General features: G+C 44.8%; 1 long non-coding RNA gene across 2 annotated transcripts in view; it reads left to right on the forward strand.

The window, feature by feature from the left end:
* Positions 1-2,811: 2,811 nt before the first annotated feature.
* Positions 2,812-7,847, forward strand: part of LOC108445174 — a 23,147-nt gene continuing 18,111 nt past the window's right edge. For both annotated transcript variants that reach the window (XR_001859929.1, XR_001859928.1), the window contains exon 1: positions 2,812-3,284. This is a non-coding gene — a long non-coding RNA (uncharacterized LOC108445174). The remainder of the gene's footprint in view (positions 3,285-7,847) is intronic.

A 7,847-nucleotide genomic window follows, 5' to 3' on the forward strand; every position in this document is an offset into this window, starting at 1 on the left:
CATCTCTTAGAGGACAAAGCCACCTTGTCTGCGTTCTGAATTTGTGATAATGGAAACTCATAGGATTGATCTGTGGAATTCATGGATAATTAGCCCAATATCTCCAAAAAAGCAAGGCAGACCAATAAAACAAGAAATGGCTTCAAGAATAGAACCCCAGACTTCAATTTTACAACAGAAACAGGACTCGCTTCCACTTGGTAGAATCTTGGTGTTATCAAATTGCTTTTCTATAAAAAGCTGGACTTATTCTTTGTGAAACTGAGAATCCAAGAGAAGAAGAAGAAGAAAAAAAGAGAAACTAATTTGAGGCAGCTACAGCACCTCCTTCACCCTTATGGAGGCACCCAAACCTCCAGCACTCTGCTGAGCTGTCTCCTGGCAGGCAAATAAAACCTCACAGCAGCACATTTGCACAAAATGGTGCAAAATGGAATAACAGCAGTTTCCTATTGCACAATTTCTTTCTCAGGAAACCCGTTGTTCCCTCCCTTTCTCCTGTAGTTCTGGAGCTCGTGCAGGGGAAGTCTGGACATCATTACTCCAAGTGCCTCCCTCAGGACTCAGCCTTACAAACATTCTGTGATCCCGTGTAAACAGGAGAACGTGTTGGGCTGTTTGTTTATGCCACACTGTAATTCTCCCTTTGACAGAAACCAGTTCCAAGGGGGGTTTTTCCCCCCCACCACTCTCCTTGTCTGGAAATCCACCATCACCTGCAGGTTTTGCTGCATAATGAGATAGCAGGAATAGCAGAATGCTGGCCAGGAGCTGAATAGTTTTGCTGAGATCCTGGTGGTGATGGAAAGGAAAAGGGCTCTCAGTGTGTGCAGCGGCTGCTGCAGCAGATGAACCTCTGGATAAAGATGGAAATCAGCTCTCCTTTATCTCCAAAGTGGCCACTGAGTGGCTGAATCTTGTGGCTGAATCTCGTGGCTGATCAGGATCCTGTATTTACATCTCCTGCTGGTGCTCTTTCCCCTATAATTTCCTTCTGCAGGGGAGCTCTGACTGGAAGGATGATGCTTGAGTGGAAAAGGCAGAATTATGAGGCTCTTCTGAGTCAGCAAAGGCACCTCAGCAGTAAAAATAATGCTGAGAAGCAACAAGTTGCTTACAAGGGCATTCTCACCTTCCTCCTGTGCTGACTCAGGAAACCGTGAGAATTGGGAGGGAGGGAAAAGCCATGCAAATAATAAATACCCAGCAGTAGTAATGTATTCATGTTTGGGGAATATGGGCCATGTCTGGCCCTAAAACTGGGATTCACAAGGGAATGGAGGGACAGAAAACACCTACAGGTCTAAAGAAGCTGAGAAACGGTCCCGGAGTTACTCAGGGACACCAAAGCAATTTGAACCCGGAACTCTCATGGATTTCAACATCGTTCTAGGTGCAAGTAAAACTCCTCTCACAACTTTCCCCAGCTGGAATTCAGATTATATGGATGAATAACTCACTTAGGGTTTTGTTTTTGCACAAGGAGTAATGAAGCACTTTTCTGTCCTGATAATTAAAGCACTAAAAGATGTTAGCCAACAATAAAATCTTTCTGTTGCACCCTAGGAAGGCAGGAAAACTTAATTTATCTGCACCTAGATCTCTGTACTGCTCTGTTCCCAATTAAAAATGTATTTTGGAAGAAAAATGTGGGGATTTTTTTCCCACCACCAGATTATTTCTGATTTTAACCATGCTGTATAATCGTTCTGTTTCTCGGTAATACATTTCTTTTTATTTCTCAAAAGGAAAGTAATGGACAGCTTAAAAACACATCAGTGAAGCAATGTTTATCCCAAGGGCATCATATTAACATTTCTTGGAGCACTGAGTACTTGCAGTTCTCTGATAAACAGCCTTAGCTTTTCCCTTGGCAGCTAAAAAAATGGCAGTAAAACCCTCCTTGGGCAATTGGTTGATTGGACCCAGAGCTCTTGCATTTGCCAATGGAAGCAGCAGACAAACCTTGGGGGAAAGAGAGAGGTGATTTGTTCAAAAGGAGTCAATATAGCTGTTGCAGAAGCAGGAGGGCAATGCCAGGGGCTCAGAGGAAAGGTGGGAATTCCTCAGCAGCTCGGAATGAGAGAGGTTGGAATAGGCTGATCCAGGCCCTGAGTTTATCCTGAGTGTGAAAGCATGAGCACGTTCCTAGCTTTACCCGTGGACTCAAATAAAACCAAGCCAGGTTATTCCCAGGCAATGATTGTTTCAGTCTGGAACCCGGAGCACGACGAGTTCAGGGCACAGAGACAAACCCAGGTCTGTTCCTCTGCGGGGTCAGGCTGGAGCCTCTCCCTGCTCCACTGAACAGATCTGGGTGGGATCTGAGTTCCAGCATCTTCCTCCTTCCTTTCATCTCAGGAGACCTCTCTCAGGAGCTGCTGTGCAAAATGCCTGACATTTTTAAAATATAACTTTTATTTTACTGAATCCACAAAGACCTGGGATGAGGGAACAAAGCTCAGCTCCAAAGCTCCCTCTGGATTTATTTCCCCAGAACTGCCCCAGCTCCAAAGCTCCCTCTGGATTTATTTCCCCACCAAGATATCAGCTCTTCCACCCTCCCCAACACTTGGGCTCGGGTTAGAAAGTAAAACCAGGAAGGTGAACTTTTGTTCCTGCTGTAAATGGGCCTGTCCAGCTTCCAACAGCAAAGGTAAAAGGCTGCTCCATGATATTTTAATCTGGGCAGTCTATGGAGCAACCAATGGCTCTTAATTCTGTTTGTCCATGTGCCCTTTCCAGCATGTGCTTCTGTAAACATATTCAGAGCTCATAAAATGTTAATTAGGAATAAAATAAAATAAATAAGGCAATAATCTGAACCTTCCAGTCCCTTTTGGCCCAGAGGACGTGCTTGCTGTTAACTATTTCCAGGCCATTCGCAAACAAGCGAAAATTTCCCAGAACAAGAGTTCTCATTCAAGGCTTCTTTTTTTACGATGCAATGAGAAAAAAGAAACACAGCCCAGTAAATCATATAATTAACACAAGCTTGGTGCTTGGCGTGTGAAATTAACCCAGGGAATAAACAAGTGGCTGGGTTAATCCCAGCGAAACTCCCGCCGTGCTCCCGGCAGCGCTGGATGTGCAGGTGCTGGAACGTGGCCTCTCCCATCCTGGGGCAGGGTGGTGTCCACTCTTCCCTCCCCAAAGGGATGGACACAGCTGAGCTGCAAATCCTGGGAGATTTTTGGGCCCTGCGTGGATGTCTTGGTGTGATCATGGCATCGGGTTGTGGAGAGACAAGCTGGAGGGGGACAAGGAGCAGGGGGAATTCATGGGTGAGTGCTGTGCAAAAATCTGCATGAGGGGACTTCTGTCCTGAGGGGTTTGTGGTGGGAATAGACCCAAAGGAGGAAGGAGAAGACAAAAGAGAATGAGGGAAGGATCATAGAACAGAATCAGAGAATTGTGGAATGGTCTGGGCTGGAAGGGACCTCAAAGTGCCACCCCCTGCCATGGGCAGGGACACCTTCCACTGTCCCAGGCTGCTCCAAGACCCAATGTCCAGCCTGGCCTTGGGCACTGCCAGGGATCCAGGGGCAGCCCCAGCTGCTCTGGGCACCCTGTGCCAGGGCCTCACCTCCCTCACAGGGAGAAATTTCTTCCCAATATCCTACCTAACCGTGCCTTCTGACAGTAAACCCATTCCCCCTTGTCCTGTCACTCCATCCCTTGTAAAGAGTGTCCTTTGGAGAGCACCAAACCTTCCAAAAAGCCCATCCATGGTCACAGACACACACAGAGACCTCCCCAGCCAGCGAACATCAGCTGCTTCTGAACAAAAATTAAAAAGGCTTTGCACTTTACTATCAGTAACACAGCGCTGCAAATGAGAATATAGAAGTTAACATCCATATTTAATAGGTATTTTATCAAGGTGCATTCCTGATTTTGGGGGAATTCAGGGTTGCAGTGAAGTGGAAAGCGATTTCTGAACAGCTGCAGGAATTAATGTAAATCAGGGATTTGCAGCTGGACAAGCTAGAATATTTGTGAATCAGCATTCAGGTTTCTGCCTGAATAGGACTGAAAATATATTGAGTTTGTGGCTTGTTTTTCAACCTGTTTGTACAGCAAGGGAAGGCTCACCTCCTACTGGCAATGTTTGGTCGAGGACTTCACTGGTTTTTAAACCCATCTGTAGAACACAATGGTCTTCTTGGGAGCTCTTGACCCATTTTTTGAGCTCAATCTAATGAAACTCATAAATGCTGAACCTGTTCCTGGTTTTCCAGAACTCATCCAGATGAAAATTTCAGTGCCCGCTGGAAGGATTTGAAACACCTCGAACAACCAACCAGGCTCCTAAACTTCAAATCCTCCCAATTAGACCAATATTTGAGCTGATACAGCAGAAATTTCCAGAGAAAACTGCTCTGAGGGATGCCTGTGGAGTTCTGTGTGACTGGAGCATCAGTGCCTGCTGCCAGCCTCAAGTAATGATGTAAAGTGCCTGCCCAACATAAAGATTTATCAAATGCTTGGACAGGCTGGGCTGGTGATGGCTCAGCTGAAGTTCAGTGGTTTGCTTTTAAAATAGACCCTGTTAGTCAGGCAAAAGGAGTGAGCAGTTGGTCTGTAATTTACCCCACATTAACTGGGTTCTAAAGAAAGACTTCTCCCTCAAACCAGGCTCCTGATGGACACCAATCATTAATCTCAGAAAAAGGCAAAACCAAGGAGTTTTCCAACCAAGGATTGTCTTCTCCTTTCCTGAGAATCACTTTCCATCTTCTGCAAGGGTGCAGCGAAATCTGAGCTTGGGTCAAACCACAGCAGCAGAAGCAGAGACGTGAAAGAACAGCACTGGGGAAAGTTTATTTTCTCATTACTCACCCTGTTCTTTCTGTGTGGACAAACTGCAGCACCAGCAAGTATTCACCAAAAGGCTTCTGAAGGATGACCAAATGTCTGTGATGAAACACAAATACAAAGTGGCTGTTAGAAATAAGGAAGAAAGAGAAGAGAAACCACACATATACACACATAAAATCCATTTCCTGAGTGAGTCAAGAAATTCAAGAAGCAAACTACCTTAATGTAGCTATTTGTTTGTTCTCTGGTTCAGTTTCTAATACGAGGGATAAAAAAAAGTCTTTATAAAGTTCAAGATGGGTGAAGGGGAAAAGCTGGGATCTGAGCTGCATGAGTGCTATCATGTACAATAAGATCATTAAAACTCTTTGCAACCAGGTTCCCTCCCATTTTTAGTGCAAAATTTCAGGTGTTCAGAAAGAGAAAAATCCCACCAAGGGAGCAGCCATTCTGAGCAGTTTTCTGCATTGCTGTGGGGCTCAGTGTCCTCCTCAGCACATCCATCACCTTCCTTTGCATCCTTTTTTTGTTCCTTTTCCTCCTAAGCAGCCTGCTCACAGCTTATCTTCAACAGCCTTCTAAAAGCAGAGCCCAGGGGATGTCACAGATCGAGGCAGCAGTCAGCACTTCATGCTCCACGGCCTCTTCAGGCTGGGCCTTCTCCAGGAAAACCCTGGTGGGGGCCAGAACCTTGGGTGTGCTCTGGGAAGTGTATCAGGTGCCACAGGAAAATGGGAAGAGCTTTGGAGAACAGGGAGGTGTCTGCAAAATGAGAAGTGGTCCCCACTCAGAGGCTGCAGAGCTACTCCACAGCACCCACTTGGGCAGCAGGTGAATGTCAGGCATCAGGAGCCATGAGGTGGCTTTTCTTTCCTTCCTAAATTTATATCAGGGAAGGCTGATTGGAAGGACTGACTGCAGTCAGGAAGAATTCAGTGGGGCTTAGTGAAAGCTGCTTTCATCAAGTCTAGCTCAGGCAGGGTGTCAAAGCTGAGCTGCAAAGTTATTCCGCTCCTAAACTCCACAGACAGCTTTTTTCTGGTGCATCCCAATCCTCCTGCACAGCCCTTTGGAATTCCACCCTGGTGCTTCCACACAGCTCTGCCTGCCCTTGGCCAGGCCAGGATTAAGGATCACAAAATGAGCAGGAACACGGGGATCCTTTGAGAACAAACAAGGCTTAAAAAACCCCCCAAACAGATAAAAAGAACACCAAGAAATTCCACTGTGCATGCGATGTAAATTGAGACAGATCTGAAAACAGTTTTCCAGCTCCTGAGATGCTTGTGGGTTTGTAAAACTCCAGCTCCTGGAGCCCTGTGATTATTTGAGAATTACAGCTGGCATTAAAAAAATAACAATAATTAAAGAAAAAAAAAATTCAAAGGGGTTTGAAGACGAGTTGTAATGCCCAAATAAAAAATATTCAGGATTCAGAGAGCAACAAAATTAATCCATACTGAGAATTTTGGAACACCCTTGATTTCCATTTTGGGGACTTCTGCCATTGTTTTTTGTCACATGGGACAGGTATCCCATGAATATTTTGCTTGTATAACTCCCTTTCTCCTCCCTAAATTCTCAGGCAGAGCAATTATTCCTGACATAGAGAAGGAATACAGTTGATTGAGATGTATGAATCCCAGCTTGTTTCTAAAAAGGGGGCAAGGCACGATGTTGTACCTTTCAGAAGTACAGCCTGCACTTATTTATAAATTAGAACTAATTACAGGTAACCTGTCTTTGGCAGAAGTAAAAAGAAAAACCCAATTTTCCAACCTTGGCAGATGTTTCGGTGTCTTCCCATTATGATCTCAGTTGGCTTTATCAAGTGATACCACATTATAATTAGCTGAGGTAAATGCTACAATTCAAAGGAGGATGCCCAAGAGCAGGAGCTGGAGCTGCAGAAGCCTCAAGCAAAGAAGCTAATAAATGATCCTATTTCAATTAGGCAATTATGTGTGAAAGAGCTGAGAGAGCTGGACTGGAGACAACATTTCTTAATGGGTTGTTCAGCACTCAGGGCTCTTAAGCAAGATGTAACCCAGGAAAAATGAAAGCATTTTTTGTCCCAGGAAAAGAATTTTCGCTGTATTTGAAACGTGTTTTGAGTCCCCCTTCTCATAAACCACACCGAGTGTATCTGGGTCAACCATGAGAAAAGGTTGCTTCATCTATTCTTACGTTTTTACCAAAAAGAAAAAGCTTTCCGAAACTTCTTTTTTTGGAGGCAAGGTCTACATATAAGAATAAACACCCATATTGCTTATTTTAATTGCCTCCTGGCTCAAGAATATTCAGCCTCCCTGACAAAACAGAGACATTTCTGAGGCTACTATAAAATCCCAAAATATGAAATCTTTACGCATTCCACACCACACCTCTGGCCTTTATAGGAACGACTTCTAAGCTTCAGGATTTTAAATGCTTCACGTAAGATCACTGTTATCATAAAACAAATCCAAACAGGCTCTTGGAGAACACTTAAGGGGCTAGAAACAACTCGTTTCTCCCATAAAATACCTGTACAAGTCCCATGTCCACCTGAATAATTGGAACTTGTGGATCCAGGCACAGGCTGGGAAAGCATCAAGAGGAGTGGACACTCCTTCCTGGCTTTTCAGCACGTCTTGGTTGATGTCTTGCATTGATAATATAAAAAATTGCTGAGCTGCCTCTGAAAATTTCAGTTATTTCAGTCCCCATGCAGATTTGATGCATCTCAGTTCTTGAGCTCCTCAGAATTATTGCTGCTGCCACTCTAATGATTATGGAAATTTTGATTATGATGGGGATAGAAATGGTAATGAAAATAATGATGTGTACAGGACATGGTCTTCATGGGGGAGTTTCTCTTAGTGGCTACGGCCTTTTAAAGGAGACCCTTTGTTATTTTTATGTTCTTATTCCCATGGGCAGGAGTGTGTTCAGGGCAGGGAACGGAGCTGGGAAGGGGCTGGAGCCCCAGGAGCGGCTGAGGGAGCTGGAAAGGGGCTCAGGCTGGAGCAAAGGAGGCTCAGGGG

Source organism: Corvus brachyrhynchos, unplaced genomic scaffold (assembly GCF_000691975.1).
Source record: "Corvus brachyrhynchos isolate BGI_N302 unplaced genomic scaffold, ASM69197v1 scaffold21, whole genome shotgun sequence".
NCBI lineage: Eukaryota > Metazoa > Chordata > Aves > Passeriformes > Corvidae > Corvus > Corvus brachyrhynchos.